Raw genomic sequence first — 13,242 nt, 5'->3', positions numbered from 1 at the left:
TAGGCCAGTTTCCAGTATATTGTTTTTCTTCTTGGTTGTTTTATAATGGCGGTTGGCATCCAAAAAGTTGCATTACCGCGAACTACAGGGCTGAAAATGCTTCTTATTTCTTGTGACATCTGCAAAATATCGCAGTCTAAGAACATTTTGCCTGGCAAAATTTCTGAATCGAAAAGTAGCATAACACACCTTTTTTGACATCTTGTTCTGTCGCTCATTCTAAACATTCTATGGCTGTCTCCCACTCTGTAGAACTCTTTAAATATTTTTCCTTCAAACATATACGATTCCCACATCAACAACTCCTTTCACAGGAGCGAGTGGAAAACATGAAACTTTTTCATTTCCAGAGCCTTCTTCAATTGTGTCTCGGATATCCTACACATTCAATACTGACTAAGCCACTGAGTTTCACGTCAACTAGCCTGACATTGTTGAGTTTGTCTTAAATCCAGCTTGCAACTTCATGCTTTTCAGACAAAACGCCATATTTAAATCAAATAAAAATTGTTTTTGTATAGCGCCAAATCATAACCAAAGTTATCTCTAGACACAACATTCTGCACATTGGCAAGGAAAAACTTCCTTTTAACAGGCAGAAACCTCGAGCAGAACCAGACTCATGTTGAACAGCCATCTGCCTCAACTGGATGGGCCGAAAATGGGATAGAAGGAGATGCAGGACAGAGACAGGCAAAGAGATTCACAACACGTTCTTGTTATACCAACATATGTCCTTGTTACATCAACAACAACAACAGGTAATACATAATTATGGTTACAATGCCAATAATAGTGGTACACTAGTGTAAATATTAGCAAATACTAAATTAGCAAGAGAAGCAGAGTAATGATAAAGGCTGTAGTAATAGTTATTGTACCAGCTGGAGCTAACCGGTCTACTATTAGCTTTAGCAGCAACAATAATGATACTATGGGGAAGACTGATGTTAGTAGTTGTTGCAGTCGAGCAGGTCCACAGCAGCAGGTGGTCTGCAGCAACGAACCTACAAGACAGGGGAGCACAAGAACTCCCGGGAAGTTATATGGTTAGTAATGTTAATGGGACCAGAAGATACAGAGTTAATGAGCTGTATTAATGAGGAGAGAGACAGAGAGAGAGAGAGGGAGGGAGAGACACATACACACACAGAGAGAGAGGAGCTTGGTGTGTCAGATCCCCCCCCGGCAGTCTAAACCTATAGCAGCATAACTATGGGCTGGTCCATCTCTTATTTACATTTCCTTGCTGACTTCTTCCCGCTAGCTGTTTCACACTACATGCCGTAGGCCTACGTCCCCAGGAACATGCACGCTAGAATTAGTAGAGGAACCAAGGCCCCTAAAACCTGAGATACCCCTATCTGAGGTAGAACAAAACACAACCATGTTTTTTCATAGCTTATGTCTAATTTGTAATGGTAACCTAAGGTCCATTATGTGGTATGATGTTGTGAGGGTGAACATGTATTTTCAGTGATACATTTTATGTATATACCTATGTATAAGTCACACCTGTAAAATATTATTGCTTAACTGTTTGTGGACATGGCATCAATATCGGACCAAGAACTATTAATTTCATATGCGTTCGGGGAATTTATAAATAGATGGGAAGTGACGTCTCGAGGAGGAGGTGAAAAGCGGAGGAAACCACTGCAGGTGAGACAGACACCGTTTGGAGACCTGGCAAAGAAATCTTTTCCTGGGTTAATTATTTAATTAATGTGGATAATGTCATTGATCAGGAGAATCGGATTCTTCTGGGATCTCGTCTCAGCGTCTAAACGGACTGGGTGAGGTTGTGTGGAACTTTATTTATTAAGCCATGGCGCCTCATTACGCTGCAAACTGGACCTCCATTGACAATATTATTTTGTTTTGGGCATTATTATTCATAAACCTTTATTTAATGAACTTTGGGGACTCGTTGGTAACTTTGGGACTGACACATTATTTTTGATGATTGTTGAGTGTAATTTTGTTTGGCGTTTACGCATCTGTCTCCGTTTCTTTGTTCTGTTTGTCGCGACTCAGTCAGTTGTTTTAAGTTAAATTATAACAACACTTTTAACAAGTAAAGAAAATGCTTGACAATGGTGTGATAGAGCCAATCGACTTTTGCATGGGCCTTTCCAGTGGTTCTGGTCCCGAGGAAGGATGGGACACCCCGCTTCTGTGTAGACTACAGGGGAATTAACGCCAAACCCCATCATGACGCCTATCTAATGCCACTGGTGCATGCAATCTTTGAGTCCTTGCAAGGTGCCCAATACTTCAGTTCACTAGATCTTCAAAGTGGGTACTGGCAGGTGGCGATGGATGAGGGGAGCAAACACAAGACTGCCATGATCACTCATCAGGGATTGTTCCAATTTAAAGTCATGCCATTCGGCTTGTGGAATGCTGGAGCCACATTCCAACGGTTGATGGAAAACTTCTTAGGAGAGTTAGAGGGCAAGATCTTCTTTCTCTATAATGATGATATCATCATCTTTTCCAGGTCAGAGGAACAACATTTGAGTGACCTTGAGGCCGTGTACCAAAAGCTACACCAGGCCCATCTAACTCTCAATGTAAAAAAATGTCACCTTTTGCAGTCTCACTCACTTTCCTTGGGCATGTGGTCTCAGGTAGAGGGGTGGAGGTAGACCCAGCAAAGATTGAAGCCATCGCAGCCTATCCACCTCCCACAGACCTGAAGAGTCTCCAGAGGTTCCTGGGTTTGGTGGGGTGGTACCATAAGTTCATCCCAAGGTTGGCGGACATGGTGGCCCCTCTCAATAACCTAAAAGAAGGGGGGTGCCATGGGAGTGGTCTGCCCAGTGTCAAGGTGCTTTTGAACACCTTAAGGGCTGCTGCAGTCTCCACCGGTGTTGGCACAGCAGAGGCCGCACCTTGGCTTTCAGGTGTACTGTGACTCCAGTGATGTGGATTTGGGGGCAGTCTTGATGCAGACTATTGAAGGAGAAGAAAGAGCAGTTGCCTTTGCATCCAGAGCATTTCATGGTGCTGAACTACGATTTGGGCTTTATAGATAACTGGCAGACATTCTGGGGAAAGCTTGGTGTGATCGGAAGAGACGGCATTCATCCCACTTTGGATGGTGCAGCTCTTTTGTCTCGTAATATGGCTAAGTTTGTAAGTCGTAAAACCTGACAAACCAGAGTTGAGACCAGGAGGCAGAGCTGTAGTCCTACACACTCCTCTGAGCTTCCCTGTGAGCAGTTTCCCAGCCACAATGTTAATGTTATAGAGACTGTATCTGCCCCCCAACCCAGGCCTTTTATTACAGTTAATTCAAACTTAAATAAAAAAGAAGTAAATCAAAAAAATTTAATAAAAATTAAAACAACAACCGAAGTTATGCCAACATAAAATGTGAGAATTAAATGTGGTCTGTTAAATATCAGATCCCTGTCATCTAAAGCTCTATTAGTGAACGATCTGATATCAGATTATCATATTGATTTACTCACTTTAACTGAGACTTGGCTGTGTCAGGAAGAATATGTCAGCTTAAATGAATCCACTCCTCCCAGTCATCTTAATACTCATACTCCTCGAGACACTGGTCGAGGTGGTGGAGTGGCAGCTATCTTCAGTTCTAGTCTTCTAATCAACCCTCGACCAAAACTTAGTTTCTCCTCTTTTGAAAGCCTTGTTCTGAGTTTTTCACACCCAGCTTGGAAAACTTTACAGCCTGTTTTATTTGTGATAGTATACCGCCCTCCTGGTGCATACTCTGATTTTCTAACTGAATTCTCAGAGTTTTTATCAGATTTAGTCCTGAGTTCAGATAAAATAATTATTGTAGGGGACTTCAATATTCATGTAGATGTTGATAATGATAGTCTTAGCATGGCATTGATGTCCCTTTTGGACTCTATTGGTTTCACTCAAAGTGTAAACCAGCCTACTCACTGCTTTAACCACACCCTCCACCTTGTTCTAGCTTATGGCCTTGAAACCAAAAACTTAATTGTCTTTACACAAAATCCTCTTTTATCAGATCACTATTTAGTAACATTCGATGTCCTATTAACCGACTACTCTCCAGTTAACAAAAATGTCCTCACAAGATGTTTGTCTGAAAGGACTGTAGCTAAATTTAAGGAAGCAATTCCAGCTGCTTTTAATTCTTTACCGCATCTCTTGACTACAGAAAGCTCTTATGCTAATGTTAGTCCCTCTCAGCTTGATCAGTTTGTTGATAGTACTGCAGGTTTGCTGAGAAGTACTCGAGACTCGATTGCCCCCTTAAAAAGAAGATTATCAAACGACAGAGGCTAGCTCCATGGTGGGACTCGGAAACTCGTAACCTGAAGCAAATGTTGTGTAAATTTGAAAGAATGTGGCGATCCAACAGTGTCTCGAGATAACTTTGGTTATGATTTGGCGCTATACAAATAAAATTTGACTGAATTTGATTTGATTTGAACTAAGGTATTCCACCTCAGAAAAGGAATGCCTGGCGGTTGTGTGGGCGGTGGAAAATTGGCGCCTCTATCTGGAAGGTGAGACATTTGATGTTGTCACTGACCATAGTGCATTGGCCTGGGCATTCCATTGTCCCAAAACATCATCCCGACTCACCAGATGGACACTGCGGTTACAGGCGTTCACCTTTCGGGTCCATTACAAGCGAGGATGCTGTAATATTTTTCCTGATGCTCTGTCCCTTGCACCTCCTCCATAAGAAGGCACTGTATGTATTGCGCTCGCTAAGTCAAACTGGTCTGATCTACCCAGTTCCTTGCAGGACATTCAAAAAGCTCAGCAGAGTGACTCCTTATGTCAGGACTACAGAACAGACCATTTCCCCGGCCATACCAGGCCGTATTCATTCTCAACAGCAGCAAGCAGTGTTGAACTGGGGCGTAACTTCCAAATATGGTACCGAGGCCCCCAGTTCATGAGTCAACTGATGTCCAGCTTGTGTGAATCCTGAGGCATGACCCAAAAGCTCACTACAGCATATCATCCCCAGACCAATCTAACAGAGTGGGTCAATAGGACACAGAAGACCATGATCGCCTCTTTTTTAGGGGACCGCCATCAAGATTGGGACCGTTGGTTGACCGAGTTCTGGTTGGCTATCAACACGGCAGTGCATGAGACCACGGGTGTGACTCCGGCTGTGCTCGCCCTGGGTCGTGACCTCAAGGGCCCTCTGGAACGGCTCATACATCAGTCCCCTTCGCCAAGCACATCTACATATAACACACTACACTTACACACACAACTGATAGAGGTTGACAGACATGTTGGAGTGGCCAAGGCCAGACAAGCCAGATATTATAATGCATGACGCAAAGATGTACACTTTGTAGTCGGTGATCTGATCTGGATTAGGTCACACCCACTGTCCAAAGCCTCCGCTAAATTCTCTGCCAAGTTTGCACCCAGATGGTCAGGGCCGGTCAGGGTAGAGAAAAAGCTAGGTCCTGTTAACTACCATGTCCGTTGGCTAACTGATAAGATAAGGGTGGACAATGTTAATGTGGTTGACATGAAACCCTTCTATGGTCCCGATAAACTGCTGGCTTAATTAATGTGGACTATGTCATTGAAGAGGAGAATTGGATTATTCCTTTCCTTCTGGAGTATTCTGGGATCTCGTCTCAACGTCTAAACGGACAGGGTGAGGTTGCATGGAACTTTTTTTATTAAGCCGCGGCGCCTTGCTTCCCTGCAAACTGGACCTCGACAATATTATTTTGTTTTTGACATTATTATTCATAAGCCTTTATTTAATTCACTTTGGGGACTCATTGGAAACTTTGGGACTGACACATTAGTTTTGATTGTTGAGTGGAATTTTGTTTGGCGTTTACGCATCTGTTTACGTTTCTTAGTTCTGTTTGGCACCAACTCGGTCGGTTGTTTTAAGTTAAATTATAACAATAACACTCTTGTTGATCAACACTTATGTGTCTCTTTCGTTAAGTATACATTTTTTCCGACATTTTAGTGAAGTGAAAAGGAAGTTTTGTGGTGGGTTTTGATCATTTTGTGTCATTATAAGATTAAGCAATTAATACTGCCCATTACCTATTTTTTGTGTGTTGTACTGTTCTCCTTAGATCTATAATTTAGGTGAATTGTTACAAGTTTATGAAATGGATGGTTGTATAAAAAATATTTTACTGCAAAACAATTTTTTGGGGTTGGTTTTTGGAATTTGCCAAAAACCAAAAATAGTGAAAATGTGGATGTTCACAGACAGTTCCTTCTTACAATAAAGTACAGTTTGACCTTTGACTATCTTTGAAATTTGCACACTTTCTGGAATTCAATCGGAAAATCAAAAAACAAAAGGTATGTATATAAAAGTCATTTTTTAAGTAAGGAGACCAATCATCAAAAGATGTTATTTATATCTACCTAAGACCGTTATCTTATCATAAAAGTGGGTTATTTGACTTTTCATTTCACCCTCTGATGCCACCAGCCCCTAACAGTGGAGCCAGCACTTCAAAAACGACACTGAAAATGGGGCCCTATTGGTGTAAATGGTTGAATAGGACACAAACAACAGATCAAGACAAAAAAAAAAGAAGATAAAATATACTAAATACTATACCAAATATTGTGATATATAGTACAAAACTTTTCCTTTAATTCTAAATACACCCTGTCTTTATATTTTATATATCGATATATTATATGATGATACTCTGAGCCAACAGGCTGCTTTACAGAATACTGTCACATAATTTGATGAATAAGTTATAAAAATCCAATATTCTAAAATGAATCATTAATAACTAATAAAATACATACAGTATTGAAACATGTCCTGGGGTCCTCTGAATTTGCATATGCGTCATATAGCCTATTGTGTTTCAATTCAAATCAGTCATATAAAGATGACATGTAGCCTGCTGTTTATAAATTAATCAATCGATCAATGAATCATATTTTATTTGTATAGCGCCAAATCACAACCAAAGTTATCTGAAGATACTTTACAGAAAGAGCAGGTCTAGATCTTACTCTTTTTTGTTATTTAGAGAGAGACCCAACATGAATCACCTTGAGCAGTACTTCGCAACATTTGGCAACAGTGGCAGGAAGAACTTTTAACAGCCAGAAACCACGAGCAGAACCAGGCTCATGTTGAACAGCCATCTGCTTTGACTGGATTGGCCTAAAAATGGGATAGAGGGAGATGCAGGATAGAGACAGGCAGATAGAGCAACAACAACAACAACATATGTTCTTGTTACAACAACATACGTTCTTGTTACATCAACAACAAAACAACAACAGATAATACATACAAATGGTTACAATGTCAATAATAATGGTACAAATGTGTGTGTAAAATTAGCAAGAACAGCATAATAATGATGAAAGGCTGATAATAATTGTAGCAGTTTGATGTCAACAGGTGTACTATTCGCATTAGCAATTATAATAATTAGGGCTGTCAATCGATTGAAATATTAAATCACGATTAATCGCATGGTGGTCCATAATTAACTCTTAATTAATCGCACATTTTTTACCTGTTGTAAATGTACCTTAAAGAGATATTTTTTAAAGTTTTGAATCCTCTTATCAACATGGGAATGGACAAATATGCTTCCTTTATCCAAATGTATGTTTATTAGTACTGCAACATTCCAAAACAATGACAAATACTGTCCAGAGTATTCTACAGAATAACCTCAAAGGTACGGCATGCTCAAAAAATATGCTGAAAGCATAACATGGCAATCATCGCATATATCAATGATTTCTTTGAGAAGCACATCACATGCGTTACTCAGTCTGGATTAATCTCTTTCTAGATGCTTATTTCTTACTTCCACAGTTTAATTGTTCTCTCTTCTACACCTTAATTCAAGTTTTAATAGACAAACTACTTCAATCTGGTCACTTTGCTTTGCTTCATTCCCCCAAACACACCTGCACCTCTGTTGGCCCCACCCCCCTCTCTCTGTCTGCTGTGTTGACTGTCTTCATCAGCAGTCTGTTTAATTAAGTCACAAAAGTTGAATATTTTCTCTTGCAATTCAGTTCTAACAGCACATGAGCCGCGTGTGCATGAGGTACTTTGTTAATTTGGTAACGATCAAAACGATCAATCGTTACCAAATGACATCTGCACCTTTTATAAGCTTTATAAACAGCGACAATCAATGCATTTACAATAGGGACATACGGAGATACACAGTAGAAATGTTTACATTGCGTAAAGATTATAACAGGCAACTAGTGGAGCCAGCGCTTCAAAACAACAATTACAATGAGGGCCTATTATATTGGCGTAAATAATAAAGGGGAAGGGCACAAACAATAATTTAGACAAAAACTATATACTGAAACATTTAATACAAACATGTTCATTAGACTTTTCTTTATAATATTACATTTAAAACCTTTTATATAGAATTAAACCTTTTTTTTTTTTTTTTTTTACTTTAAGTGATAATGACACAAGATGAAAAAAATCAGAGCCAAAAGTACTGTGGCCCTGAGAGCTCAACACACTGCAATTTAAGAAAACACGTGCTGTTGTCTGTATTTGGCTGTGTTGTCTGTACGTGGCTGTGTTGTCTGTATTTGGCTGTGTTGTCTGTATGTCGCTGTGTTGTCTGTATGTCGCTGTGTTGTCTGTACGTGGCTGTGTGGTCTGTATGTCGCTGTGTTGTTTACAGACAGAAGTTATGTTGATATGTACAAGACACGCGTCAGGTGACGCTTGCAACTTTACACTTTGAAAAATATGATATACGAGTTGTAAATTCGAGGCACAGATACATTTTACGAGTTACGAATACTTATGAGACTGTTTTATTCCCTTATTTTTTTCAAGTTTCATGTGGTGGCTTCTATGCTAGCACCTCGGCTATTGCTAACGACCTCAGGTTAGAAAATCTGTCAGCCTCTGACATCCTTGCTCCCAGATTCTCTACAGTGGTTTGCAGTACCTCCAGGCCTCTTTTCACACTGCTCACATCTGCTGCAATCCCTCACAAGGGACTATTGATGCTTGCAAGTTCAAATTTAGTGTCATCGGGTGCTTTTTCTTTTTATCACATTGATGGTCAAGGTGGATATTATTTTGATTCCTGCTACATATTTGCATCGAACAATATCCAAAAATATTTTAGCACAGTTTGATTCAGTTTTATAGCCATGTCATGGGAGAGCAAAAGGCAAAACAGCCATGTTGGTAACTCCGGAAGTCCATAAGTCTGTTTGATAAGGCTAGGGCTGAATCTGTTATGAACGCCACAAAATACATCTGTGCAATGTATTGATTTAATGTAACACAGGAGTATCATAATAGTCAATATGGCGCTCTAATGATGGAGCAGTCAAATTATAGACTGGCCTACTAAATCCTGCTAGAATGTGGAGTACCAGACATTTATGATTTGAATTGATTTCTTTTCATTTACAAATAAAGACACTTCCATCACAAACTGGGGCATAAAATAAACCAAAATACAGGAAGTAAAGGTTATGACACTCAAAATTTCCTGGGGGGGACCCCCCAACATACAAACATACACTATATTTCCATAGGTATAGCTCTTGAAAGCTGCAACAACTAGACAGGCACATCATGGCGCAACAAAATCAGGCCGACCAGACACAGAAAACATATGAGACCAGGTCACAAGTTTCCAGCAAGTCATCTGGGAGATCCAGCAGGTCTTCAGCCAGTGCAGCAGCGACTACAGCAAGAGCTAAAGCAGAGGCAGCACGAGTACATGTCTCCTATGCTGAAAAAGAGGCAGCCATGATGAGGGAGAAAGCTTGCATTGAGGCAGAGCATCAAATAGTTGAGGCTGAAACAGCAGAGAAAGCTGAGGTGGAAGCAAGTCTGTATGTGCTACAAAAAAAGATGAGTGTGACTGCCGCCTCTGCTGAAGCAGCAGTTTATGAAGCCACAGCTGAAATGGAAGAGGAACCTCTGGGAGACTTAGCTTAGATTACTCTGGAAGATCGTGCTCAATGTAAGTGAGTGAGTATGTGCAGACTCACTCCATGGTAACATACTGTCATGAGCCAATCTAGTTTAGTTATGTTTTTGTCTTGTATTTCAGTGTTCAGTTATCATTTCTTGTTTTACCTTGTCTCTTTGTCTCCCTGTCATGAGTTCTTATTGTTTAATTTTGTATTTAATATATTGTGTTCTTGTCTTGATTTAGTCTTGTTTAGTTATGTAATTCATTTGTGTTTTATTGTCTAGAGATTTTCTACATGAGTTCTACTATCACAGTCCTGAGTTTGGTTTTTAGTGTTTCCTGTTTTATTTTGTAGTTCTTGCCCTATGTATGTTTTGTCTTGTTTTACTTCCTGCCTTTGTGTGTTTTCCCGCCTGTTTGATTATGTGCCCTGCCCTTATTGTTTTCACCTGCTCCCTTGATTGTCTCACCTGTGTCTGATTAGCCTCACCTCCTAAGTTTATTTAGTCTTTGTGCTCCCTTGTCTCGTTGCCTGTTCATTGTCATCCATCGTGCGTGAGTCTATGTTGTGTATCCTGTGTCGTCCTTCTCTGGAGTTTTGTCTATGTCCCTTACTCTGGATTATCTTCATGCCTCCCCTGATTTCCTCGTGTCCCTTGGATTACCCTGTTCCTGGTTTTGTTTGTAAGTGTTTTTGCTGTGTCTTTTGATTTTCCTTTTTGTCTTTTGTTTATTAAACCTAAGCATCTAAGTCTGCATCTGGGTCCTCACCTTTTTTGTTTAAATCATAACCGTGACAGAATGAACAGGCCAAAGATGGACCCAGCGGACTTGGACAATTTAGATTTATTTTCAAAGATTCATTATTTTCAGAACATTTTCAGAGCGATGAGAGGGGAATATGATTTTGAGCAGTCTGAGTGGCTCTCGTTTTCCTCGCCCCTCTCCCCAGTCCAGAGCCCCAGAGCCTCCACTGCCTAGCTCCCCAGAAACTCCTGCCCCTGTGTTCCAGTCGGAGGTCCTGCCGACTGCTGCTCCTGTGTTCCGGTCGGAGGTCCTGCCGACTCCTGCCCCTGTGTTCCAGTCGGCTCCCCGGCTGACTCCTGCACCCCGGGTCCAGTCGGCTCCCCGGCCGACTCCTGCTCCCCAGGTCCAGATTGCTCCTCTGGTCCAGCAGGAGGATTCCCCTCCTGGCTCTCCGTCGGCGTCTTGGCCGACAACCCCTCTGGCCCAGCTGGAGGACCCCCATCCTGGTTCCCCGTTGGCGTTCCGGCCGACACCCCCTGTGGCCCAGCTGGAGGATTCCCATCCTGGCTCTCCATCGGCGTCCCGGCCCACACCCCCTCTGGCCCAGCTGGAGTATTCCCATCCTGGTTCACCATTGGCGGTCCGGCCGACATCAGTTCCTGGTTTTCCGTCGGCGGTCCGGCCGACACCTGCTCCTGGTTTTCTGTTGGCGGTCCGGCCGACACCTGCTCCTGGTTTTCCGTTGGCGGTCCGGCCGACACCTGCTCCTGGTTCTCCATCGGCGGTCCGACTGACACCTGCACCTGGTTTGCTGTTGGTGGTCCGGATGACCCTAGTTCCTGGTTCCGATTCCCTGTCAGTTGTCCGGCCGACACCTGCATCTGGTTCTGGTTCCCCGTCGGCGGCCCGGCCGACACCTGCCCATCCTCCGAAGAGGCTTCACCCGCCTGGTCAGCCTCCTGAGAGGCTCTGCTCGCCTGGTCGGCCCCCCGGCCGCCCTCCTGATCTGCTTCGCTCCCCTGGTCGGCCCCCTGGCCGCCCTCCTGATCTGCTTCGCTCGCCTGGTCGGCCCCCCGGCCGCCCTCCGGAAGGCATTTGCTTGGACTTTGCCCCTCAACAGCCCCTGGTTGTTAGCTGAACTTTGTACCCTGAACTCTTGACTCTTGATGCTGTAGTGTGGGCGTGGAGAGGCCGGAATAAGAGGCTCATTCACAAGCGAACATTTTCCAGGTGGATTGTGACTTAAAAAATGAAACTGGCGGAGGACGTGCATGCGCACGGTTTTATAAATCTGAATTATTTTTGCTCCATACGGACAGTTTTAGTCTGGATTCTACGCACTCTTGAGGCCCCTGGTCCGTTTAAATTTGATGATGAAATTTTAATTTCAATAACCCTTTCCCATCAAAATTAGTGAGTTGACGTGGGTTTTTCAGACCTGGGAAGACCCGTTTATAGATGCCGATTGTCTCTTTTCCCGTTGCCAGTGGAGTATACTCCTTTCGGTCTCTTTTCTGCTGTGTCACCATCTGACGTCACAAATGCGCCGGAGACAGAGTTAGTAAACAGTGAAGATGTTGTGGTGATTAGGTCTTTATGTATCTATTACTCATTTGAAACGATGTTCGAGCACTGCTCGGACGGAGACGGGCGGAATTTGGAGCTGAGATCACAAGGAGTCGCAAAAGTTACAGGCGAAGCAATGCAGATCAGGTCAGCATATGTCCACAATCCAACAGCAGGCGTCCAAATGGTTTAGCAGCGGTTACAGGACAGGTAAGGCTGTGCTGAGATGATAGAAAATGCCCTGCTTCAAAAATTGGAGAATTTTCCCAGAACAAATTAGAGAATTAGGAGACATACTTCTTGAGGTAGAGTCAGCAAAGTCAGGCAGACAGCTACCTGGTCTGACATATCTTAACACTGCCAGAGGAGTCAATCCTATATTAGAAAAGCTACCTTACAGCTTGCAGGAACGCTGGGTCATGCAAGGTTCCAAATATAAAGAGGAACAAAATGTTTTTTCTTTCCTCCATTCAGTTTCTTTGTAAGATTCATATGTAGCCAAGCAAAGACTAGGAATGTTTCAAGTTTTGCATTCTCCACATCCAGTAGCTCAAGCTATTCAAACTAGAGAAACCTGTCGGTACAGTGATCGGACACCAGTGTCAGTATGAAAAACAGAAGCGTCAGCCACACCTCTGGCACACCCACACAACACATCTGAAAAGAGAGCAGAGGAACTAAGCAATTGGTGTCCTATCCACAACAAGTTCCCACACCGACATCACACAGCACTTCCCTCATCTTAAACCAGTTGCAGACAAGATTCCACCATCTGACCCCAATGCTCCTATCCTTCTGTTGCTAGGGTGTGACATTCTGAGTGTTCACAAGGTGCGAGAACAGTACAATGGTCCACATAATACACCACATGCACAACGATTGTTGGGGAAGTCTGCCTTGGAAGTGCTCAGAAGCCTTGTCATGTGAGCATCTTTAGGACAAATGTACTGCAAAATGGACGCACCTCATTTCTGATGTCCTGTACTTGGACAAAACATGT

Source organism: Semicossyphus pulcher, unplaced genomic scaffold (assembly GCF_022749685.1).
Source record: "Semicossyphus pulcher isolate SPU_LCO1_2020_fin unplaced genomic scaffold, fSemPul1.0.p SCAF_8, whole genome shotgun sequence".
In the NCBI taxonomy this organism is placed as follows: Eukaryota; Metazoa; Chordata; class Actinopteri; order Labriformes; family Labridae; genus Semicossyphus; species Semicossyphus pulcher.
The sequence above is the reverse complement of the archived record's forward strand: the minus strand, read 5'-3'. Positions refer to the sequence as shown.